We start from the raw sequence: 27,194 nt of genomic DNA on the forward strand, positions 1-27,194 counted from the left end.
ACCACATGGAATATTAAGAGTATCATTCACACAAAATAAGAATTAGATTCCTTTCATCGTTGAATTGACTTTCTGGGTGACACACGGGACTGCAGACACTGGAGTGTGGAGCAGCAGACGGAATGCTGAATGAATGCATCTTGAGGTCTAGAGGGAAATTGACAGTCAAAGTTTCAAGTCAAAACCCTTCATCGTGACTGAGAGACAAAGGAACAGAACAAGAATAAAGGGGTGAGGGTGGTAAAGAGGAAATGTTTAAACTCAAGATGTTGACTTCCCATTTCCCTCCATAGATGCTGCCTAACCTGCTGTGTTGCTCCAGATCTTCTATGCTCGTCACCCTTTATAATGGGCCCAATTCTCAACTTTAGCTTTTATAACTCACCATGAATGTTCTGAAGTTTGTTCACTTTTCTAATTATCAACTCCAGAACCATCCCAAGCAACAAACACAAAGTACTGGAGGAACTCAGCAGGTCAGGCAGAATGTATGGAGGGGAATAAGCAATCAGAATTTGGGGTTTCAGCCCAATATGTCAACTGTTAATTCCTCTTTTTAGATACTGACTAACCCACTGAGTTTCTCCAGCATTTGTGTGTGTTGCTTGGGATTTCTAGCATCTGCAGTCTAGAAACATCTCATTTTTTGGAAGGAAATGGGACATGACCAAAAGCCCAGCACTTATATCTTTTACTAAGTGTTCTTGAACTGTGTGGATTTGGAGTTAATTGCATTGCCAGTGATCAGGATCTACACTTAGCAAAGAAAGGAATGGTATATCTCTTCCCTTAAGTAAATCAATGAGTCAGATGGGCTTTCAATACAATCTAGTTGCTTCAGAACTACATTAGTAATATTATCGCAGCCTTGCTTTCATTTCATGCAAATAACACGGCTAAAACCGTTGTGCTGTTTGAACTCACTCTTCAGGTCAACAGTCGAGGCTTCCTGGATGGTAAATCAAGAAACTTAGCCTGTCGGCTACCTCACAAACAGATTTGTGGTGTGTGGACTCCATATTGGAAGTAAGCCGAGGTCAAAGAATAGCCTGGCCAGTTTGATTGGAGATAGCGGCATCTGCATGAAAGCACACAAGTGTATAAGGAACTGGTTCTTCAGAAAAAGCAAACTGAATCCTGGTTTTGAAATGGTGCCACCTTTCTGCATGGATGCATCTTGTATCAGAGGAGGAAAATAGATAATCAGAGCCAACAAAATTTGCCAGATAGGAAAGATCCCGTTTGATCCAAGAAGATCTGAAGACCTGCTCAAAATTATTTGTTGACACAATCAGTTTGAGATCTTTTATCCACAAATGGGATATTGATGGGACTGTTTCCACCCTGTGTGACTTTTAATCCTTAACAACAACTAATAAGCTGCTTTATCTTAAAGTTTCACTTTTAGTGGGACTCCCTCCAAGACCGCGAGTGTTCATTCAACATTTTCAGTTTGTACACTAAATGTTCAAAAACAATTTTCATAAAACTACCCAGTAACAACGAAAACAGTTCTGATAAAAGACCTCACCTAAAATAGATCTTTCTGCTCGACCTACTGAGCTTCCAAAGATTTGTTTAGAAGTTAGTCAAGTGCAGCTGTAGATCAATCAGTTAAAAGATTTTATTTTTAGAGATACAGTGCAGAACAGACCCTTCCAGCCCAATGAGTTGTACCACACAGCAACCACCTAGCCTAATCACAGGACAATTTACAATGACTAATTATCCTACTAACAGGTCTTCTTTGGACTGTGGGAGGAAACCAGAGCACCAAAGGATTGGGAAGGACGCACAAACTTTTTACAGAGAACGCCGGAATTGAACTCCAAACTCCGAGCTGTGATAGAGCAACATCTGTACAGTGCAAGACTACCATGAAATCCTGCTTATCAAAAAATCAGCTTTAACATGCAAGCAGATATCACCTCATCACACCATTCCAGAAATGCTTCATACTGCTTCACAGAGAATGATTTAATAATACTTGGGGTGGGATGAATGAAAAGCAGATTAAAAAAAAAAACATTTGGAGCTGTTAGAAAAAAACTCTTCAAAAAGAGCTGTACATTTGCCAAGCAGAGCAAGGGTTGCCAGCGGGCTCTACAGGCTGTCCATGTCCATGAGGCACGGGACCAGGGTGAAAGTGAACTGCAGTTCAAGTTTATTCTAATGCCAGAAAAATAAAGGAATGCCAAGCACGATTACACTCACCTTGGCCAACCTTCCTGAATCCGGAAGATCTCTTCTGCTTGTTCAATGTGCAGGCAATATGGCACTCTCGCCTTTGGGCACGGTTTGCACATGCTCACCAGAATTAGAGGCCACCCTGATCTCCAAATAGCAAAGCTCTTCTGTGAGTCTTTAAGAATAAGAGTGCAGCTTTTCCAATTTTCCCTTTGCTCCGAATGCCCATCTGGAATACCCAAGAGAACTTACACCATAAGACAAAGGAGCAGAATTGGGGCAATTTGCCCATCAAGTCTGCTCCGCCATTCCATCATGGCTGATTTATTATCCCTCTCAACCCCATTCTCCTGCCTTCTCCCCGTAACCTTTGGTGTCCTTACTAATCAATAACCTATCAATGTCCGCTTTGACTTAATGTCTGACTTGGCCTCCACAGCTGTCTGTGGCAATTAATTCCACAGATTTACCACTCTGTGGCTAAACAGTGATTCATTTTGACGTCTTCGACTGCAAAACAACCCCATGCTTAAAATAAATGATTAATCATGCATAATCTGTTGCTTCTAGAAGGGAGCTCTAAATTTTTATCATTCTCTGCCTGCAGAAGTGTCTCTTAATTTCACTTATGAAAAACTTGTCTCTGACTTTTTAACTCTCCATCTAAAATCTTCCACTTATCCCTTTACACTGGCTACATCCCCTCCAATCTTTCAGTCCAGATGACAGGACACGACCCAAAACGTCAACGGGTCTTTTCCCTCTACAGATTCTGCCTTACCTGCTGAGTTCCTCCAGCAGCTTTTTATTCACTTGTATAGATAGAATTGTCAGCACAGATATGACAGTTTGATCCTCGGTCCTCCCTGTACAAATTCCACTTGTGCTCGATGACGCTACCATTCTGTCCTCAGAGTTCTTCACCCATGGTCCAGGCAAGGCTTTCAACATGCCATTTTGCATTCAGCCGATCCCACAAAAGCAACAATGAATCAGTTTCACAAAACTGAAGTCTTTCCAAGGTGGTGGGAAACCCACTGTTGAAGAACAACAGTCCAAAGGCCAGGAAAGAACCTTCCAGAGAATTCTGATTCCCGGGAACCTCAAGCACAGCCATACTTACACATAGTATCAATGGAAATAAACATTCAGCAATTGGTGCATTGTCCCACAGTTAGTTAGGTAATATTCTTCTAACCTGGTATCAATTAAACATATTAATGTGTATTTCAATTTCAAAATTTCAAAATTCTAAATTGTGTAATGTCATTTCCAGTACACACTTTCTTCCTCTATTCACACTCTGACCTTTTACTTCTTCTCAACTGCTTATTACTACCCCGGGTCCCCTCTTCTTTCTCTTTATCCTATTGTCCACTCTCCTCTCCCATCAGATTTTTTCTTCTCCAGCCCCTGACCTATCCTACTCACCTGGCTTCCCACCTTTCAGCTAGCCTCTTTCCCTCCCCACACCTATAATTCAGGCATCTCCCTCCCGCCATCCCTCTCAGTTCTGCAGAAGATTCTCAGCCCGAAATGTCGGCTATTTACTCTTTTCCACTGATGCTGCCTGACCTGCTGAGTTTCTCCGGCATTTTGTGTGTTTTGATCTGGATTTCCTGCATCTGCAGATTTTCTTTTGTTTGCGAACAAAATAATTGTGACTCTGGACCCAAAGCACCCCAAAATAACACAATAACATAAAGAACACAATAATTTAAAAAGAACCGCAATACTGTAAATATAATCCATAAGATGGCTTATGTGCACAGATTGATTGTATGTCCATAAAGTGATGCTAAACACAGGAGTGTCTGTACATATAGTGGCTCTGACAGGGAATGATGAAGTAGTAGTGGTGTAGAAATGATCCATATGCAAACTTATCATAGATTAAATAATTTAATATGCAAAATAATAACAGGATCAGCTTCACTTGCAATTGATCATCTTAACCAAATTTTATAGAAATTCCTAATGATGATTGCACATTTAACACTCTTGAAAATCATGACAGCTCACAAAGTACCTGGGTATATGTCAGACCACTAAGCAGCAGTACACACCAATTAGCGGAATGTCTTTGTAATGTTGCCATTGTTAACATTGTTTTGGTTTATTGCAAAAATTTATTTTTATTTACTTAATTTAAAGGTACAATGCAAAACAGGCCCTTCTGGCCTAACAAACCGCACCGCTGAGCGACCCACCCATGTAACACTAGACTCATCACAGAACAAATTACTACCTGGTACGTCTTTTGAATGTGACAGGAAACCAGAGCACCCAGAGGAGGTTCACAGATGTACAATCTCCTTACAGGTGGCATTGGAATGGAACTCCGAACTCTCGACACCCTGAGCTATAATAGTGTCACGCTAACCACTGCACTATCATGGGGCATTCTTCACTGTGGCCAGAATACATCATCGATCCTGACTAATCAAGAACCTATCAAGCTCCACTTTAAATTTACCCATCGACTTTGTGTCCACAGCCGTCTGTGGCAATGAATTCCACAGATTCATCACCCATCAATGCTTAGTAGCCATAAGACCATAAGACATAGGAGCAGAATTAGGCCATTTGGCCCATCGAGTTTGTTCTGCTATTCCATCAAGGCTGATTTTTTTATCCCTCTCATCCTGCCTTTTTCACGTAAACTGACACCCTTAATAATTAAGAACATATCAACCTCTGCTTTTAATATACCTAATGACTTGGCCTCCTCAGTCATCTGTGGCAATGAATTCCACAGATTCATCACCCTACGGCTAGAAGGTTTCTCTTCACATCAGTTCTAAATGGACGTCTTTCTATTCTAAGGCTGTGCCTTCTTGTACTAGACTCCCGCACAATATGAAACATATGAGGAATGATATGAATCTAATGAACAAAAGCTGAGTAATTGAAAACGTAAATCTGAATTCCATATACATTGCAATAGGTCCAGTGCGTGTACACACACACACACACGCAGTGTCCATTTTATTAGGTGTAGCTGTTCATTAATGCAAATATCTAATCAGCCAATCATGTGGCAACAACTCAATGCATAAAAGCATGTAGACATGGTCAAGAGGTTCAGACCAAACATCAGAATGGGGAAGAATGGTCACCTAAGTGAATTTGACCATGGAATGATTGTTGCTGCCAGATTGGCTGGTTTGAGTAGCTCAGAAACCATTAATCTGCTGGGATTTTCACACTCAACAGTTTCTAGAGTTTACAGACAATAGTGCAAGGAGCAAAAAGCATCCAGTGAGTGGCATTTCTGTGGGTGAAAATGCCTTGTTAGTTGGTGAGGTCAGAGGAGAATGGCCAGACTGGTTCAAGCTGACAGGAAGGTGACAACAACTCAAATAACCACGTGTTACAACAGTGTTGTGCAGAGAGCATCTATGAATGCACAACACATCGAACCATGAAGTGGATGGGCTACATCAGCAGGAGACCACAAACATACACTTGGTGGCTACTTTATCAGGCACAGGGGTACCTAATAAAGTGACCACTGACTGTATCATCACTGGACACCATGACATTTCACAAAAGCAACTTCACTTTTACAAAATATTTATTTAATTTCTGGAGTAAATACGACATCTGTACTTGGCTGGGCAAGTAATTGGATTCAAAAGCTATACCTATATTTTTAATTTAAAAGGCAATTTTTTTTAAAGAGTCTCGGACTGAAAAGGTTAACTTATAAGGAGCATTTAATGGCTCTGGGCCAGTACTCACTGGAGTTTAGAAGAATGAGGGGAGATCTCATTGAAACCTATTGAATATTGAAAGGCCTAGACAGAGTGGATGCGGAGAGGATGTTTCCTGTAGTGGGGTAGTCTAGGACCAGAGAGCACAGACTCGGAATAGAAGGATGTCCCTTTAGAACAGAGATGCAGAAGAATTTCTTCAGCTGGAGGGTGGTGAATCTGTGAAATTTATTGCCACGGACGGTTGTGAAGGCCAAGTCATTGGGTATATTTAAAGCGGAGGTTGATAGGTTCTTGATTAGTAAGAGTGTCAAAGGTTACAGGGAGAAGGCAGGAGATTGGGGTTGTGAGAGATAATAAATTAGCCATGATGGCCTTGATGAGCCAAATGACATAATTCTGCTTCTATGTTTTATGGTCTTCAATGCTTTTGAAGATTGACATGACTTCAGCAGCAGATACACGAAGTATCTCATTATTGTGAAGTAATTTTGCTTCCTTACATGAGAAAGAGTAATAACTAATGTGAAATGAGCACAGTTTTGTGATTACTGCCAGCCATTTGTGATATATTACAAGGCAAAAAGAGCAGGAAGATTGACACTAAACAAAACATGGCCCCCAGACCAAATCAAGGGCTCAGTTCCAGCAATTCAAGTCTTCAGCGGCTGTCTGGTGACAGAAGACCATAAGATATAGGAGCAGAATTAGGCCATTTGGCCCATCGAGTCTGCTCCGCCATTTCATCATAGCTGATTCATTTTCCCTTTAAGCCTCATTCTCCTGCCTTCTCCCCGTAACCCTTCATGTCCTGACTAATCAAGAACCTATCATCTTCTGCCTTAAATATACATAAAGACTTGGCCTCAACAGCTGCCTGTGACAAAGAATTCCACAGATCCACCACTCTCTTGCTAAAGAAATTTCTCTTCATCTGCATTCTAAAAGGACAGCCCTCTATTCTGAGGCTGTGTCCTCTGGACTTAGACTCTCCCACCATTGGAAACATCCTTTCCACATCCACTCTATCAAGGCCTCTCACCATTCGATAGGGTTTCAATGAAGTCACCCCTCTTTCTTCTGAACTCCAGTGAGAGCGTGCAATGAAGTCAAAGCTAAAGAAAATTTATTAGCAAAATAGTTATACTATGTCACATATACAACCTTAATGAAAGACCTGGTGACCTGAAACGTTAACTGTTTATCTCCTGTCATAGGTGCTGCTTGACCAGCAGAGTATCTCCTGCACTTTGATCTTACATCTGCTAGTCGGTCTCTCAATCTAGGGAGCTGTTGATCAGTCACATCTCTATGACCGAGTTTAGAAGGAAAGAAGAGTCCTGAAGAAGAGTCTTAACCCAAAACATTCTTTATTCCTCTCCACAGATGCTGCCTGGCCTGCTGAGTTGTTGTTGCTTTGGAATTATTAACATTTGCAGACTTTCTCAGGTTTAAGAGTTATTTTACCTGCCTCTGCCAGATTTGAACTCAAATCCACAGGATAAAGTACAACATCCCCACTAAGGAAGCCAGTGCAGTACTTTAATGACAAAATGTAAAGGCATGGAATCATAACCCACCTTCAAGGATACCTTCAAAAGGCGGTGCTCCAAGAAGGCAAAATGGACACTGAACCTCACATCTACCTGATTAAGATCTTGCACTTTATTGTTTACCTGCTCTGCATATTCTCCGCAGCTGTTGCACTTTATTCTGTTTTGTTATTGTTTGTTGCGCTGAATTTCTAGTGCCTGCAGAACCCTGTGTTTGTTGCTGCATTTGCCCTGTTTCACCGCAATGCACTGTGTAATGATCTGTATGAACAGAATGCAAGACGACCTTTTCACTGTATCTCCGTACACGTGACAATAATAAGCCAATAAGATTATTATCAAACTGTGTTTATTTCACCATTCACTACCCTGAGATTCACTTTCTCGCAGGCATTCACAGTAGAAGGAAATACAATAGAATCAATGAAAAGCTACACACAAAAACAGACAAGCCACCAATGTGCAAAAGAAGACAAACTGCGAATACAAAAAAAAACACAAATAAATAAATAATACTGAGAACATTCTCCTGTAGAATGTCCTACAGGAGAATGTTAAAAATATCATGGACCACACACACGTGAAATGAAGAAGTTCCCAGAAGAACCCAAGCAGTTCGATCACTCATACCAACAATAGGAGAAAGACCACTCAGATTCCTAGGACACATCATGCGGAAAGATGAACTAGAAAAACTCATACTCTCTGGAAAGATTGAGGGGAGAAAACCTAGAGGACGACCTCGGCTTATGTACATCAAAAGCATAGCCAGGTGGCTACACATCGAGGAAATGGAAGTCATCCAAAAAACGAAGGATAGATCTATATGGAAAACCATGGTCACCAAAGTCCGCATTGGATATGGTACCCAGACAGACAGACAGATTGAGAACATGAGCTGTAGAGTCCTTGAAAGTGAGTGGAGCCTGATGGTTGACGGGTAATAACTGTTCCTGAACCTGGTGGTATGGGACATAAGGCTCCTGTACCTGTTTCCCAATGACAACAGCGAGAAGAGACCGTTGTCCGGATGGTGTGCGACTCAGACACTTCCTGGAAATTCCCTTCCTTCAACATCTATTAATATTCTGATTCTGACAGCTTTGCAAATGCCATTGCTTTTCACTCAGTTTTTGTTGCACAAACATTCCAGCTTCTGAAATCTATGTACTGCCGCTTGGGAAACCTTTGCCATATTTAGCAGCGACTGGATTCACACCAGTTTCCTCTTGTTTCATGTTTACCCGAGAGAGCAGAACAGCATATTTCTGCACGTCATTTCAGCTATTAGGAATTCGCAAGACATTTGAGAGTCACTCCTAAGGGATCCTTGGTAAAGTATACTGGAGAGACTTTTGAAATCTGAATCGGGCAAACAGAGGAACTGTGCTTTTTAAGTACATATCCAATAAAAATAACACCCTCCGATGGACTGAATGAAAACGTTACAAACTAGGAGGGAAATCTGTTATATCAGTGTCGTTTATACATAGACATCAATGTAGAACAGAAAAAGGCCCTTTGGCCCTTCATGTCCTGCACCAACCATGATTTTGTATTGATATTGGATTACTATTGTCACATTCACAAAGATACAATGAAAAGTTTGTCTTGCATACTGTTTATAAAGATCAAATCAGAATCAGAATCAGGTTCAATATCGCTGACATATGTCGTGAAATTTGTTGTTTTGCAGCAGCGGTACACCGCAATACATAACAATAAAAAAACTACAAATTACAATATGAATATATATTGCAGTCACCACAAATGATCCTATACAACACATTACTTTTGCAATTAGAACTTCATCAGTCAGACAGGATGTAAATTCTCATCTCGTTTATGGAAACACAAGCTGGCAGAACAGAGACATGATCCATTGTCGCTGATCTCCGTGCATAAAGACTGAGAAGGACTCCACGTTGGCTCTGACACCACAGGGACTCCGGTGCAGGCAAACACGAGACAGGCACGAGAATTTTTAGAAGCGCGGTTCCCTTCTGTTAACTCCGTAGACAAACACATCGAAATAGACAACACCTTATGAGCCCCTAAGAGCCAAAGAAACAAGAGCCAACAGAATTCAAAGGTCAACTGAAGGGATAGCCAATCAGGACTGAGGCAAGCAAACAGGGCGGGGAGGGGGAGGATGTGGGTGCTATATGAATGCAAGCACTCCCAGAGAGAAACACCAACAACTGTGCACTAAGGGTGTCATCTTGACTGGTGATGAAACATCTGCAAGCTAATTGCCAAGCTCGGCAATCATCGCAGTGCCAAATGCTTCAACCCAAGCTAGCAACATACCAGCATTCACTACCGTGTGTGTGTGTGTGTGTGTGTGTGTGTGTGTGTATCTATGACTACAGAGCTTTATGACTGGGTATCAAATCTATCCATATATCTTTTGGCCTTAATAGTCACATACTTACAGATACTGATAGCAATGTTTCAATGGTAAACCCAACTGTCTTCCTCAGGCACAAGTTAACTATTGTTAACCATTGGAACATTGCTATCATTATCTGTAAGAATATGACTGTTAAGGCCAAAGGATAGTATAGATATATATATATGCAAAAAGAGATCAAAAATAGAAAAAAATATAGAGAGGTAGTGTACATGGGCTCATTGACCATTCAGAAATCTGCTGGTGGAGGGGAAGAAGCTGTTTCTAAAACCTTGAGTGTGTGTCGTCAGGCTCCTGTTCCTCTTCCTTCAAAGTTCAAGGTACATTTATTATCAAAGTTTGTGTGCTTTATACAGCTTCGAGTTTTGTCTTCTCCAAACGTGAAGGTAGCAATGAGAGGAGGGCTTATCCTGGATGATGGGAGTCCGTAATGATGGATGCAGCTTTCTGAGGCATCGTCCTTTGAGGGCGGTTTCAATGCAGGGCAGGCGAGTGCCCGCAGTGAAGCCCGCTGAGTCTGCAACTTGCTGCAGCTTTTTCCGACCCTGAGCTGTGGCCCCTCCATACCAGACAGTGATGCAACCAGTTAGAATACTTCCATGGTACATCCGTAGAAATTGACTAGAGTCTCATCGAGGTAGAATACGGTAAAATAATAGCTGTGCAGATGAAGTGTGGAAGCTACTAAGAAAGTGCAGTGCAGGTAAACGATTAAATATAATATCATAACAAGGTAGATTGTAAGGCTACAAGTCCATTTTGTCATACAAGAAGTCAAATTATATTAATCCTATCTGCCCGCACAAGGCTCAGATCCCTCTATTCCCTGCCTGTTCATGTGCCTGTCGAAATACTTTTTGAACGTTGTTATTGTATCTGTTTCTACCACTTCCTCTGGCAACACATTCCAGGCACTTACCGCACTCTGTGTATACTGAAACTTGCCTTGTAAACCTGTTTTAATTTTTCCCCTGCACACTTTAAGCCTAAGCCCTCTGGAATGTGACATTTTCACCCTGGTAAAAAAGGCTCTGACTCCTTACCCTCTCATAAATTTACACTCTGCGATCAAGTCTGCCTTCAACCTCCAATGCTCCAGAGAAAACAATGAAAGTTCATCCCGCCTCTCCTGATAACTAATACTTTCCAATCCAGGCGGATCCTGGTGAACCTCTTCTGCATCCTCTCCAAAGCCTCCACATCCTTCTTGCAATGGGGAGACCAAATTCTCCAAGTGCAGCCTAACCAAACATTTGTACAGACGCAATTGAATAATCAGTTTTTATGCTGTCTCCTGAATTGTGAAGGCAAGCACCCAGTATACCCTCTTTACTGGCTTATTCATTTAAGTTCAGCCCCACCCCTTCCCTATCCCACCCTTCTAGTCCTCTACCTTCTTCCCATTTTTGTCTCCTTTCATACCCCACCCACCAGTCCCACTTCACCCATCTTTACCCCCTTCTTCATCATATCAAATATAACTATTGAAATTTTTATATTGAAAGGATCTTCCTTGGGGTGCAGATCTCGGACAATCTCACCTGGTCCAGGAACACCACTGTGATTATGAAACAGGCCCAGCAGAGATTGCACTTTCTGAGGAAACTTAAACAAGCATCACTCCCCACTAACATCTTAACTACATTCTACAGAGGCATGGTTGAGAGTGTGCTGACCTTTTGCATCACAACCTGGTACTCCAGCTGCAGTGCTGTCGACAAAAAAGCCTTGCAGAGGGTGGTTAGGGGAGCAGAGAAGGTTATTGGGGTCTCCCTACCTTCTGTCCAAGACCTCTTTCGGAGTCGATGCCTCCAGAAGATACGGTACATCATTAGAGACCCCTCACATCCTCTCCATGAACTGTTTGCTCTTCTGCCATCAGGCAAACGTTACAGGAGCATCAAAACTAAAACCACAAGGCTACTAAACAGCTTCCTCCCACAGGCAGTCAGACTGCTAAATAGCTGCTCTACCTGACTCTGCTTTGGACACTTTTAACCTGCACTGGACACTTAAAACTTGATTTTAACTGACATATGGCTGTTGTGTTTTACCATTTATTGTTATGTTTATTATTTAGTGTTGTGTTTGTTATGTTATGATTGCACTGCTCCTGGGAAACGCTGTCTCATTCTGCCCTGCAGAGCTGATATATGGTTAGAATGACAATAAAGTTTTTTGAATCTTGAATCTATTTCTATATTGAAAGGATAGATAGAGTGGACGTGGAGAGGATCTGTTCGTTAGTGGGGGAGTCTGGGACCAGAGGACACAGCCTCAGAATACAAGGATGTTCCATTAGAATGGAGATGAGGAGGACCTTCTGAATCCAGAGGCCGGTGAATCTGTGAAATTCATTGCCACGGGCAGCTGTGGAGGCTAGGTTATTAAGTTTATTTTAAAAAAGAAGTTGATGCATACTTAATTAGTAAGGGTGTCAAAGGTTACGGGAGAAGGGGGGAGAATGGGGTTGAGAGGGAAAATAAATCAGGCATGATTGTAAGGTGGAGCAGATACAATGGGCCAAGTGGGTTAATTCTGTTCTGAAGTCTCATAATCTTATGACCTCCTGGTTTCATCCACCCATTAAACACACACATCCGCATGCATATCATCACAGTCTCCCCTCGGCCCACTAGAATCCACATTTGTCTCCAGTTCCAGTTCAAACTGCTATTCACCTCTTTCTTAATGGATCCCACTCCCTCCTCCTTTTAGAGTCAGCCACTGACAGCCCTTTGTGTTCTTGCTGATCTCCCTCCAGATGCTGTCCCCAGTCTTCACACTCCCATGCCCCACCCTTACTCCGAAGACTTTCTTCCCTTTTCCCTCCTCTCTTTTACTGCCTGCCTCCAACTATCATTCACCTACCACCACCAAATGACTCCTCCCCTCTCCCCTCACCTACCGGACACAGCCTGTCCATCATCTGTCATCCTCCTCAGTCCACCAATCACCTCGTACTCCTTTCTCACCACTCCCCTTCCCTTCTTTATTCAGGCCACATCGCCTCTCCGCTCCCAGACCTGAAATGAAGACAATTTCATCTTCTCCATACAGTTTCTGCTTGAGCTGCTGGGTTCTTCCAGCAGCTTGTTTGTTGCTCCGGATTTTAGTACCTGCAGTCTCACTGGTCTCCTATACACTTTTGTTGCCACTTTCACGGCTTGCACCCCGAGATCCCTCGGTGCATCAATGCTCTTAATGGACCCGCATTTACAGTATACTTTCCTTTGCACTTGCTGCCAGAGCATGTAGATTACTTTTCATCAATGGGGCTCTCAAAGCAAGACAAAGGAAAACTGGGCATAACCATAAACACAAGAGATTCTGCAGATGTTGGATATCCAGAGCCACACACACACAAAATGCAGGGGTGAGCTCAGCAGATCAGGCAGCGTCCATGGAGGGGAATGAACAGTTGCCTTGCAGACTGGGAAGGAAGAGGGAAGAATCCAGAATGAAAAGGTGGGTGAGAGTGGGGATTATGAGCAAGTGATAGTTGAAGGCCGGTGAAGAGGTAGGAAGGTGGACGGAATGTGAAGAAGGGGAGTGATAAGTGGTAAAGTTCAAGGGCAGAAGAAGGAAGCTGAAAGGAGAGGAGAGTGGATCATGGGAGAAAGGGAAGAAGAGGGATGTGATGGGTAGATGAGAAGGGAAGGGGTAAGAAGGGAGCCAGAATGGGGAAGGGAAAAGAGAGAAGGAAGAGCGGGTAGAAATTGCCAGAAGTTAGACAAATGAATGATCATGCTGTCAGGTTGGAGGCTACCCAGACAGAATATGAGGTGTTGCTCCTCTATCCCGAAGTGCCCTCATCACGGCAGCAGCAGAGACCGTGGACTAGAATGGGGATGTAGGGCGGGATGTACTGTAGAATTAAAATGGGTGGTCACTGGGAAATCCTGCCGGTCGTGGTGGACGGAGTGAACATGTTCAATGTATAACCAGCAGCCAATCCTCAAATGCCGCTGAGACAACAACCCTCCCTCATGTTCTCCACAGCTGCTGCCAAACCTGTTGAGCAGTCCTGGACTGTTTCTTACTTATCAATGAGGTGACCAATTCTTGATCGGGACCTAGCAGGTTTCCCTCGTAGGCCATGTATGAGACAATGTCAAGATGCATCACAAATTGCAGACAATCCAAAACAAATTGAGAAATACCTGCTTAGAAAATCAATCCCACAGCACTCCAGTTATTTGTTTATTTGTTTATTTAGAGATACAGTGAGAAGCGCAGAGGAACATCTGGAGTAACTTCTGAAATGCCTGCTTCGCTGCCGCTGCTACTGTGGGATCGAGAATCTCCGGAGACGAAGGCCCCAAACCCTCAGCTTTGCGTATCGCCTGTTGCCAGGGCTGGGGTCGAAGCGCTTGGCAGAGATGGTGCTCGGTGCTCGGTGTTGAAGAGCTGGTCGGAGGCTTGGAGTTTTCCGACGGACTCGGAGTCGGTCTGTGGTCAGATGCTTCCGGGATGCTGCATCGGCAAGTTGGCGGCGCTGGAGGTTCACCGTCTGTGTGAGATGATGGGACTTTCGAGAGACTTTGAGACTTTTACTGTGCCATGGTCTGTTCTTATCAAATTACGATATTGCTTTGCACTGTTGTAACTATATGTTACAATTATGTGGTTTTTGTTAGTTTTTAAGTCGGTTTGTCACGTGTTTTCGTGATATCATTCTTGAAAAACATTGTATCATTTATTAATGCATGCATTACTAAACGACAATAAAAGGGGACTGCGTGCCCTTATAATCATAATAATCATAATCAGTGTGGAACAGGCCCTCCAGGCACCACCCAGCAATCCACTTATTTAACACTAGCCCAATCACAGTATAATTTACAATGACTGATTAACCTACTAATCGGTATGCCTTTGGACTATGGGTGAAAACCGAAGCACCCGGAGCGGTCACGGGCAAAACGTACAAACTTACAGATGGCGCCAGATTTGAACTTGGAACTTGTAATAGTGTTGCACTAACTGCTATGTCACCATGGCGCCCTGTGGCCACAAGGCAAAACATTGATCTCTTTTTTTTCAGAATGAAACGCTACAACATCCATTTCCCAGGTCATTTTCTGCATCTCTGGATAATTGAGAACCTTGCAGAGTGATTCGCTGTTATGTGAGTGAAGTGGTTTGGGCTTCAGATGGACACTGAATGGGGACAATTTGCATGCAGTGTAAATTGGAACAGGAGGCACGATGTTGTGACAGTTGGTGCACTGAGAGTTCAAGCCACAGGGTCCTGCCGTTGGTTAGTCCAGGGGTTTTCTATACTGACAATCGAAGCCTGGAGGCCCGGAGGCACAGAGGCCTGTCCTGGTGCCCTGAGTTAGAGGACTGTCCATGTGTGAGGGTGGGACGGTGGGTGGGAGAGAGGAAAGGGGTTTGTTTTGTTGTCATTTTTTTTGTTGTTTGTTCCACTTTGTCATATTCTGTGTTGTTCTGCCGAGCACTGTGGGCACGTTACTTCGGTGTCAGAATGTGTGGTGACACATGTGCTGGGCTATCCGCAGCACATCTATAGGCATATTGGTTGCTAACGCAAATGACACAATTCACTGTGTGGTTTGGTGTGCAGTTCTGTGCAAAACTCTTAGGCATATATATATATATAACTAGGGTGCCTAAGACTTATGCACAGAACTGTCTCCGTCACCGTGGAGTGGAGAGAGAGTCTGATGAGAGCAAAGGATTATGGGAATGGAAAGCATGGAGTGCCGTGGGAGGGGTGTGGGGTAGGTGGCAGAGAGGAGTTCGGGGCACTGGGTGAAGCGGGTGCAGACACACCCAGCCCTGAAACACCAGGAAAATTTATTTGATTCCAAACAATGGATTTATTGATCATTACAGAATGTCTCTTTGTTGTTTCCTGCTTCCTCCCCTTTCCTTCTCCTTTTCCCAACAATGATTTCCCTCTCCCTGCCCCCTTCCTACTCTCAGTCCACAAAAGAGACCCATATCAAAATCAGGTTTATCACCACTCACATATGTCATGGAATTTGTTGTGTTTTTTATGTGACAGCAGTACAGTGCAATACATAAAATTACTACAGCACTGTGCAAAAGACTTGGGCATTCTAGCTAGATAAATATATAGCTAAGACTTTTGCATGGTACTGTACATGTTATAAATAAATCTGAATCTGTTGTTTGGCAGTGCTACAGTGTGAGATTTCATCACATTAGTCATTCACCAGTCAAGAACCAGTCATTAGACACTGATATAGACAATTTTATATTTACACAGAATAAATAAAAACCTTTCAGCCCACGTACAGATACAAACCCTTCAACCTGTCAAATCTACCTCAACCATCAACTATCTATTCATACTAATCCTACACTAATCCTGTTTCATTCTCCTTCCATTCTCTTCAATCCCACCCCCAGATGCTCCGGTTTCCGCCACATTCCCAAGACCTTCAGTTCGGGTTAGGGTTAGGGTTATGGTTAGTAAGTTGAGGGCTTGCTATGTTGGAGCTGGAGGTGTGGTGACACACGTGGGCTGCCCCCAGCATAATTCTCTATCTGTGTAGGTCATTGATGCAAGTCAACGCATTTCACTGTATGTTTCGATGTTTCAATGTATGTGTGACATACAAGGCTAATCTTTTCTTCTAATCCTTTAGGATAGAATTTAGTGCGGCCAGCAATTCTATTTATTTTCCAATTTGTGCAGTTATTTTCCTTGAGGTTTTTGGCTCTGAGCCTTCCAAACTCCGATGCCAAACGTCTCTTGTTCTTTTCCATTATCTCCCCTGCTGCTTCTCCACCGGCCATAGAGCTCTCCTCCAACCTGGAAAAGCATTACTCTGCTGTCAATTTTGTTTCGATTACCGTGTGGAAATAGAACTTTTCACAAGGTGACAGCACAGCTCCCTAGAAGCCATTGATGTAGTGCTGACATATGAGCTGGGATTCTCTGTTGCTTGTCAGATGAGAGACACATCATGGAGCTAAGTCAAATCAGTTTAGATCTCAGCATTGCTCTTTGCAACATTGTCCACTTCGTGATGGCCTCCACAATCATTCTTTATTAATCTCTTTATTGATTTAAAGGGAACATAAATACAAACAAGAGGAGAATTATCTCAAATATATGTGTATATATATATATATATATATATATATATATATCAATAACAATACAAACCGAGATTAAGATACATACTATCAAAATCATACATATTGTTAAGCTAGTATAAAATAGAAACATAGAAAATAGGTGCAGGAGTAGGCCATTCGGCCCTTCGAGCCTGCACCGCCATTTATTATGATCATGGCTGATCATCCAACTCAGAACCCCGCCCCAGCCTTCCCTCCATACTCCCTGACCCCCATAGCCACAAGGGCCATATCTAACTCCCTCTTAAATATAGCCAATGAACTGGCCTCAACTGTTTCCTGTGGCAGAGAATTCCACAGATTCACCACTCTCTGTGTGAAGAAGTTTTTCCTCATCTCGGTCCTAAAAGGCTTCCCCTCTATCCTCAAACTGTGACCCCTCGTTCTGGACTTCCCCAACATCGGGAACAATCTTCCTGCATCTAGCCTGTCCAATCCCTTTAGGATATTATACTTTTCAATCAGATCCCCCCTCAATCTTCTAAATTCCAAGTTCATTCAGTCTTTCTTCATATGAAAGTCCTGCCATCCCAGGAATCAATCTGGTGAACCTTCTTTGTGGAAAAAAAGAAAATAACAATTCTCCTCTTATCAGTTCATGAGGAGGAAAGAAAAAACTTTGAGTTTTAAATGAAGAAAAAAAACCACTATACGATATTTAAAAAAGAAACAAAAAAAAGGGACTGGGCAGTCCATTTTGAGGATGGACTCCTTGGTTAATGGTAGGGGTCCACGGCATAAAAAAGGTTGGGAACCCCTGAAGCTTGTTTTACATACTGTTCATACAGATACATTCATTATACAGTGCATTGAGGTTGTACAAGGTAAAGCTATACATGGTTGTACAGAACGCAGAAGAAAATGTGACAGCTATGGAGAAAGTGCAGTGCAGGCAGGCAATAAGGTGCAAAATCATAACAAGGTAGATTGTGATATCAAAAGTCCATCTTATCGTACTAGGGAACCATTCAATAGTATTATAACAGCAGGGTAAAAGTTGTTCTAAAGCCTGGTGCTACATGCCTTCAGGGAGAGGGGAGAAGAGAGTATCTTGTATAACCTCAGCCTGGAACATGCTACCAGAGAAAATAATGGAGGCAGCTACTCTCACAACATTTTAAAATAAGTATCTGGATGAGTATGTGGATCACCAAGACATAGAACGTAGAACAGTACAACACAGGAACATGCTCTTTGGCCCACATTTGTTATGCCTAACCAATTCAATTAGTAATCAAATATCCAACTAAACTAATCCCTTCCTCCTACAAAAATCCCTAATGCATCTGCCTTTGCCACCACCCCAGGCAGCGCATTCCAAGCATCCACCACTCTCTGTGTAAAAAACTTGCCCCTCATGTCTCCTTTGAACTTTCCCCCTCCCACAATAAATGCATGCCCTCAGCGCTAGGCACTTTCTGTGAATTTCATCAGCCTCTGTGACATCGGGGTGTTAAATTTCATTGACTGACTTAGAGAGAGGGTTCTCTGGCAGTGCACTGAGGAATCAAGGTTAGTGTGATCATGGGCGTGCTTCAGTCGAACATAAATACAGCGCCGGAATGGAGTTAAACCAAGATACTTCAGCTGCAGAATAATCACTGACAGCTTCACCAGACTAGCCATTTAATAATTTTCCCTCCATTACAGAACAGCTGTAACTCTCCTCTGAGGTTTTTGTATTAAAAGTTATACTTACTCCTGCTACAAGGCTATAGGCTCAGATTTTCTGCACTTAGACCGAACCATTAGAACACTGTAAATTGCATTCAGATCACTTTATCCCTCTATCAGCGGAGGTCAGGTGCCAAAATAACTCTTCCATCGAGATACCCTTCCTTAACTTCCTCTCCACAGATGTCGGGGAAAAAAAGCATCCTTTCGAGCGTAAAGTGAGAGCTACTGTCAGATTTCTTGGGCTAATTTTGGCCAAAGATGCAGCCAAGCAGAAGAAGGCAATCTCTTGTTCCTCCCCACTGCCCTTTCCCCAACATCCCCCCCCCCAATCAAGCCAGTCTCCTCAGTGGGGCACATCGAGTTCACCAGCCAACCACGACAATGTTAGAAATTCCAACGGTATGATGGCACGTGCTCAGTTGGGGAGTGCTTAGTTAATTGGAGTGTTGGTGTGAAGGGAAAATTCAGACTCCACTGTTCTCCAAATATTACAGTTGGTCATTTGGAGAAATTGCACAAAGGGAATATATCTTCTGTCACTGGACATTCTTTGCCCAGAAGATGGTGAATCTGTGGAATTCATTGTCACAGGCTGATCTGGAGACCAAGTTATTGGGTATATTTAAAGCAGAGGCTTATAGGTTCTTGATAGTAAGGGCGCCCAGGGTTTGAGAGGGGGTTAGATGAGCCAAGATGGAATGGCGGAGCAGATTCAATGGGCCAAATGGCTTAATTCTGCTCCTACTATATGTCTTATGGAAATGCTCAGCATCTTAGAGGCATGGAATAATACAGAACCTAAGGCTACACAGTAGCAGAGAGGCTAGCATAATGCTGTTACAGCACCAGTGATTCAGGTTCAATCATCGTTGCTTGTAAGGAATTTGTACATTCTCCTCGCAACCATGCTGTAATAGCATTATGCTAACCACTACGCTACACCACGCCGCTCTCAAGTACGAGGTAGAATCTGGAAAGTTGTCAATTGGTTTAGAAGAAGAATAATATGGTTTTGCACAAGGTTCATGTAAAAATGGGTAGTTAGTGGTCAGTATGGATTCAGTGGACCAAGGACCTGTTCCCGTGACGTATCCAAATGCTGTTCCATGAATTAAGCCAGGAAGGAGATGGGTTGCCTACCGAGCATTATCAGTGGGTAGCACCCTTGCTATTGAGACAAAAAGTTTTGGCTTAATTTCTAGTCCAGAAACTTGCATGCAGAAATCTAGGTTCACACTCTTGTGGGGTACTGATGTGGACTGCATTTTTGTGTGTACTCTCTTATGAGTCTTTGGTGAGATACCGCATTCCCTCAAACTCCTGACAAAGCAGAGCCGCTGGCGTGCCTTCTTCATGATTGCATAAATGTGTTGGGCTCGGATAGCTCTCCGAGATGCTGACGCCCAGGAGCTTGAAGCTGCCCCATATGCTTGCCAGTTGAATGTAAAAGGATCCTCTTGAAGTAAGTGCATGGAAGTTATTTCTGGTGCCTCAGCCAATGTTTATCTTCCAATCAACACCACTAGAAAAATGCAATCCATCATTTATCACTTTGCTATTTAGGTATGCTTCAATAAAGCAGTTTTGTTTGCATAACTGAAGTGCTCTTTCTGAGGGCTCTTCTCAGCAGCTCCCAACACAATAGTTTTTGATCATTTGGAGTCTATCTTATAACACTATTGTGAACGTTATAGCTCAAAGGACTGCTGAAATTTAATAACTCTTTTTCCACCCCTCCCCCTTCTGTCACACAGTTTTACAGCTTACATGCTTTCAGTCTTTCTAGAACGTACTTGAGCACTAAAAACACAGACTCTGCAGATGCCAGAAATCCAGAGTAACACACACAAAATGCTGGAGGAACTCAGCAGATCAGGCACCCTTCATGGAGAGCAAGGAAGAGCCGATGTTTTGGACTGAGACCCCCCTCATCAGGGCTGGAAAGGAAGGGGAAGAAGCTAGAAAGTGCTAAGAATATTTTTCCCCCTCCACATCCCATCTTTTTCAATTTCCCATTCTGGCTCCCTTTCTCTTCTCCTCATCTGCCTCCCTCTGGTACCCATCCTTCATCCCTTTCTCCCATGGTCCACTCTCCTCTCCTATCAGATTCCTTGTTCTTCAGGCCTCTTCCTTTTCCACCTATCACCTCCCAGCTTCTCACTTCACTCTCTCCTCCCCCAGCCGCCTACTTTTCCTCGCGTTTCACCTGTCATCTTCCCCTCCCCACACCCTCTTATTCAGGCTTTTCCTCCATCCTTTCCAGTCCTGATGAAGGGTTTTGGCCCAAAATGCCAAACTGTTTATTCCTTTCCATAGAGGCTGCTTGACCTGCTGAGTTCCTCCAGCATTTTGGGTGTGTTGCTTAATGTCAGTTTCTAGATTTTTGGAGAACAAACCTTCTCCCTGTCTGGCCACCTTACAGCCACACAACCTGTTAATGTAGGCATAGTCATCCCCTTGTTTCATAGCTATTACTACCAGTGACACTTCAAACAGTTGGTATTTCCTTAGTAACAATTAGTAATAATAATAATAACAATAAACAGAAACAGAAGTTTTCCTTGTGGCAATACAGGACCAGGTGGTTAACACAAAAAATGACCAAAAATACATAATAAAAGACCAACAAATTCAAGGCAACAAATGCAGAAAATGCCAAGAGAAACCAAAAACTGTCTATCACATTACAGGATCCCGCAGCAGTTTAACTCAATCTGATTACGTACACAGGCACAATCAAGTGGCAAACATCATTCACCAAAATTTTGCCTTAATATACAACCTCATAAAAGACACCTTACTATAAATGCAAGTCTGATCCTTTTTTTTCCAGTCAGAGTCCTACAAATTATACTACAACAGATCCATTATTACAGATAGGAATCAGAATCCTACAAATTATAATATGACAGATTGTTATTACAGATAGGATAATCCATAATAACTGTTGGGATATAATTTTACAGGATAAACAAGCAAGAACAATTTACTTAATAGATATAGTCATTCCAAACATATATCACATACAGAAAGCAATAAGTGAAAACACCAGAATTAAAAGAGGAAATTGAAAGACTATGGAACATGAACAGGGTATAAATTATCCCAGTAGTAATATTTACAACTGGTATCATCCCAATGTTACTACAGAATAGCATTAAACAATTAGGTCTAAACAGCAATAATTATGTAAATCTCCAGAAAGCCACAATACTAAACATACCTCATGTTTTACCAGCTAGTGCTGAGAATAAATAAAAATAACTTATTTGTAGAACACTTTTCATACAGACCATGTAGCTGAAAGTTTTTTACAATAGGATAAAGTGAAAACGTGAAAAGCAAAGACAAAAAGACACTAGTTAAAAGCTAGGTAAAATAAATAGGTTTTGAGCTGGCGTTTAAAAGTGTCAGCTGAGTCTGCATCCCTGATAGTTTTAGGTATTGAGAACCACTGTGAAGGAACATAGTTAAAATAAGCTGACCTGCCAATTACCTTTTGAGGGAGATTGTTTAAACTTAATAGACCAGGAAAAAAAGAGCTGGGAGCTCGAGCAGGATTATAAAACGAAAACAATTCCATGATGTGCTAGATCATTAAGAGCTTTAAAAACAAGTAAGATAAATTTAAAATAAATTCTAAAAGATACAGAAGGGCTGTAAACATTCATGTAGGAGGTAACACAGTGAAGGGAGGAAGGGAGAGATCAATCCAGAATAATTAATTCCATCAGGTGCAATGGAGTTAGTTGTAGTCAGAATTTGTATTGAACCTTGTGCCTATCTGCAAAAGATAATTAAACAGAGGAAGAAATAATTTTGTGCATAATCCCTATGAGTATATATTCAGTGGTCACTTTATTAGGTACACCAGTACACATGATCATTAATGCAAATATCTAATCAGCCAATCACATGGCAGCAACTCAATGCATAAAAGCATGCAGGCGAGGTCACGGGGTTCAGTTGTTGTTCAGTTCAAACATCAGAATGAGGAAGAAATATGATCTAAATGACCACCCCCCCTTCCCTTTCTCCCATGGTCCGCTCTATTCTCCTATCAGATTCTTTCTTCTCCAGCCCTTTACCTTTCCCAATCCACCTGACTTCACCTGTAACCTTCTAGCTTGAACTTCTTTGCCTCACCCACATCTTTTTCCAGCATTTTCCGCCTTCCTTTCCAGCCCTGAAGAAGGGTCTCGGCCCAAAACGTCCAATGTTCATTCACTTCCATAGATTCTGCCTGACCTATTGAGATTCTCCAGCAGTTTGTATGATTGTTCTGGATTTCCTGCACCAGCAGAATCTCTTGTGTTTATGAATCCCCACTGAGCCAGCCTGGAGCTGAAATGAGTGAAGCCGATCTAGGTGCCCAATGGCTGCAGGCTACAGCTAAGGGCCCAGATCAGCACTGGGGCAAGTAAAGCTCACGCAGTAGTGAGCTGAACATGGGTTTGTCCTTTGCCCTTGGTCTTCGCACCTTGCTCTTTTTAATTTGGCTCGATTCTCAAATCGGCCAAGCATCAGTCATTTCTCATTCTCAGGCCCGGGCCCCTCTGCTTCAGTCCAGCCCCAATCTGCTCCGGCAATGGCCACTGTGCTCATACCTGCATTCTCCAGAGCCCAGTTCACTGAAACCTTCATCAAATCACAAGTGCCAAGTTGCATGGACGCGTCCAAAGGGAAGTTACTGGCGACGGATTGCAGTCTTTGTGGTCCAGAAAAGGTGTGATTTATAGAATAGTTAGTAGTTTTGTTTGCAGCCTGTAAAGCACAGCCGTTTCTCACCAGTGCTGTCTTTAACAGGGCAGCATACAACGTACAACAATGGTGCGCAGAGAACATCTCTGAATGGACAACATGCTGAACCTTGAATTAGACAGTCTACAACAGCATAAGACCACAAATGTAAACTTGGTGCCTACTTTATTTGGTACCTCATTTTCTGAGTGTACATGTGACATCAGAATGGGGAAAAATGTGACCCAAGTGACTTTGACCATGGAATGACTGTTGGTGCCAGACAGGGTGGTTTGAGTATCTCAGAAACCGCTGATCTCCTGGGATTTTCACACACAACAGTCTCTAGAGTTTACAGAGAATGGTACAAAAAACAGAGCGGCAGTTCTGTGGGCGAAAATGCTTTGTTAACGAGAGAAGTCAGAGGAAAATGGCCAGACTGGTTGAAGCTGGCAGGAAGATGACAGTAACTGAGATAATTATGTGTTACAACAGTGGTGTGCAAAGAAGCAGTTCTGAGCGCAGAGCACATTGAACCTTGAATGGATGGATTTCAGCAGCAGAAGACCATGAACATATACACGGTGGCCACTTTAGTAGATACAGGAGGCAGCTAATTCGGTAACCACTGAGTGTAATAATGCCTCAAAGCTTTCCACTTGATTAGTATGGCACTCCCATCTTATCTCTAGACCATCCCCCTAACTATCTCTTCGTGTATTCCTAGTTACTCTATTTCTGGTCTCAGTTTCGCTTCCTAATTCCTTCATTCTGTTATTGAGCCTGCCACTCCTATCTTGTCCACTAAAAAAAATGGAACCTGTCTCTCCTCGTTAACTCTTCCCTCTCTCTGCTGAGATGGTGCTATATAAATGTAGATGATGCTGTAAATCTATTACTCTTCATCCATGTTGTAGTCTGTGCTTCATCAGGGACCGCCATTTGGAACCTCAGAGCATAACTTGTACATGAGGAGATTAGAAACATCAAGCAATAACCAGATTATTAGACTATGTCTGTATACTGGCCTTTCGTTCAGTATCAGTGTGGGCATGAGCAGGAGGGAGAAACTGTGTGTGGGTATGTCTGTGTCTGATTGTGGTTGAGAGAGAAAGCCTATGTCTATGTGCTGTGTGGGAAAGTGGCGAGGTTTGTGCATACTTGCGTTTGTGTTTGTGCTGGTCGAGAGAGAGAGAGAGAGAGAGAGAGAGAGAGAGAGAGAGAGTGAAAATATATGTGTCAATGTGTGGTGGAGAGAGAAAGAAGAAAAGGAGGGAGACTGTGTGTATTTGTGTATATGTGTGTCTTTGAGATTGAGATCAGACTGTGTGGGTTTGCCAGAGAGAGAAAAAAGGGGACTGAGAAAGAAGGAGAGAGAGACTGTGAGAGAGAGATCGAGACAGTGTTTATGTGAGAGAAAGAGACAATGTGTGTGTGAGAGAGAGAAAGGAAACTGTGTGAGGAAGAGAGGGAGAGAGAGACTGTGTGTGAGAAAAAGACAGCGTGTTTAGGTGAGAGAAAGAGGCATTGAGAGAGATATAAAAAAGAGGAAGATGTATGCGTGTAATTCTGTGTGTGTTTGAGCGAGAGAGAAATGAGACTGTGTGTAAAGAGAAGCACAGTGTTTTGTGTGTGTGTGTGTGTGTGTGAGAGAGAGAGAGAGAGAGAGAAGGGGAAACTGAGGAGGGCTACGTGTGTGTGTATTGAGAGAGAGAGATAAAAGAGGAAGATAGCATGTGTGTATGTGTGTGTGTGTGTGTGTGTGTGTGTGTGTGTGTTCTCTATTCTATGAGCCTTTATTTAAGAGAGTTTATTTGTTGCGTTTCTGACGGACTGTGCCTCTGTGCAAAAGCATGCAGCTTATGTATTCTGTGTTTGTCCGTCTGGCTGCTGCAGCAAATAATAGATAAACAGCATTCAGTTTTAAATAATCACAATCTTTCACTTCGTCTTTGTGCTGTTCTAGGAAGCTCCAAGCACTGACTTCAATTCTGTACGATAAACAACACGAATCCTTAAGATGGACTCCGACTTGAATCAAGAAAGCAGCTTCATGAGCTGGTTTTAAATCAGTGCACTTTGAACAGGCATTAATGGAATAGTTAGAGAATCCAGTTATCTCTGTCAAACAGATCACTTGTGCAGTAATTGTATGGTTTCCAAATGAAAGTAACAGAAGAGACACAGAAACTATAGCACAGCCCAATAAATCTAATATGCAACTTACTGCTCTGCAGTCTATGTTAATAAAATTAGTAACAGATGCACATACAATTTTTAATTTGTATTCAGCTGGAAGATAGCATAAACACAAAAGGAATGGAACTGAATGATTGGTTATGCAGCAGAACCTGTACTTGGCCTGGTTTATACGGCATCATTAAACATAATTGTCTGGAGACATGCTGGACACAGCCCACTGCGTGAATTTACTGCCTGCAGCCTCTGCTCTTCTTTAATTACTGTACCTTCTCTGAGTGCAGAGGCTGAGTTGGTCTGACTGTTGTCCCCTGAGGCGGAGTGCTCTCCAAACGGTAACCGGGCCTCAGGTGTCGTCTCCCTGAGGCTCAGCCCCAGAACTCCCCGATGTCCTTATAAAGATAAAGATTGGCTTGCTTTGTCACGTACATTGAAACATACTGTGAGATGCATCGTTTGCATCAACAGTGGAGGATGTGCTGGTGGTGGCCCGTGAGTGCCGCGCGCATTCCTGTGCCAACAGAGCGCGGCCGCAGAACAACACAGAGCACAACGTCTGCGTCAAATCGAATCAGTGAGGAATGAGGTGGGGCAGACCGCAGTTGTCACCATGCTTCTAGCATCAACGTAGCATGCCCATGTCTAACCGTACGTCTTTGGAATGTGGGAGGAAACTGGAGCACCAGGAGGAAACACAAGCACTCAGAGAGAGAACGTATATACTCGTTCCAGGCAGCAGTGGGAACCAAGCCTCGATCAGTAATTGTTGGTGCTGTTACTGCCATGGTATCATGCCACTTGTTGATAGCTTCAGCAACAAACTGCCTTGTGGTTCAAGCAGCATCTGTGGGGGGTGGGGGAGGAGAGGTTTGTTTCAGGCTGAAACCCTGCGGCAGGACTGAGTTGTGTTAACAAGTCACAATTCAGATTCAAGATTCAGCTTTATGTATCACGTGTGCTTCAGAACCGCAGTGAAAGGCTTTGTTCGTTTTAACAAGGGTGTGCCAGTGTCGCCTCACGTTCCAATGCCAGCACAGCGTACCCACAACGCTCAGCAGAACAACACAGAACACAACAAGCAGCAAAACAACAAGAACAAAACAAGCCCCCTTCCTCCTTTCTGCACATGTACCTACGCACATACACAGTCCTCCAACTGCAGGACAGGCCACCTTTGGCTGACAACCTCCAGAAGACTCTGACCCAGATATTTCCCACTGGACTTGCTGAGATGGGCGGACTTGGGGGCTCCAGCCAACGGGCCTCGACTTCCAAACGTCAAAATATTTCCCTTCAAATTCTATTCAGCAGTTAAAATCTTAGTGACTTCAACCAAGGTCTCTTCCATTCAGGAGAGGAGCTCCTCTAATACCTAAAGTAAAGTAAATTTGTTATCAAAAAGTACATATATGTCACCATATACTACCCTGAGTGTCACTTCCTCGTAGGGATGAATGCAATAGAATCAATGAAAAACTATACACAAAGACTGACAAGGAACCAACGGGTAAGAGGAGGCAAACTATATAAATACAAAAAAAAAACAAATAATACAGAGATAGATAGATAGAA

The sequence above is a fragment of the Mobula hypostoma genome, chromosome 9 (genome assembly GCF_963921235.1).
Source record: "Mobula hypostoma chromosome 9, sMobHyp1.1, whole genome shotgun sequence".
Classification (NCBI taxonomy): domain Eukaryota; kingdom Metazoa; phylum Chordata; class Chondrichthyes; order Myliobatiformes; family Myliobatidae; genus Mobula; species Mobula hypostoma.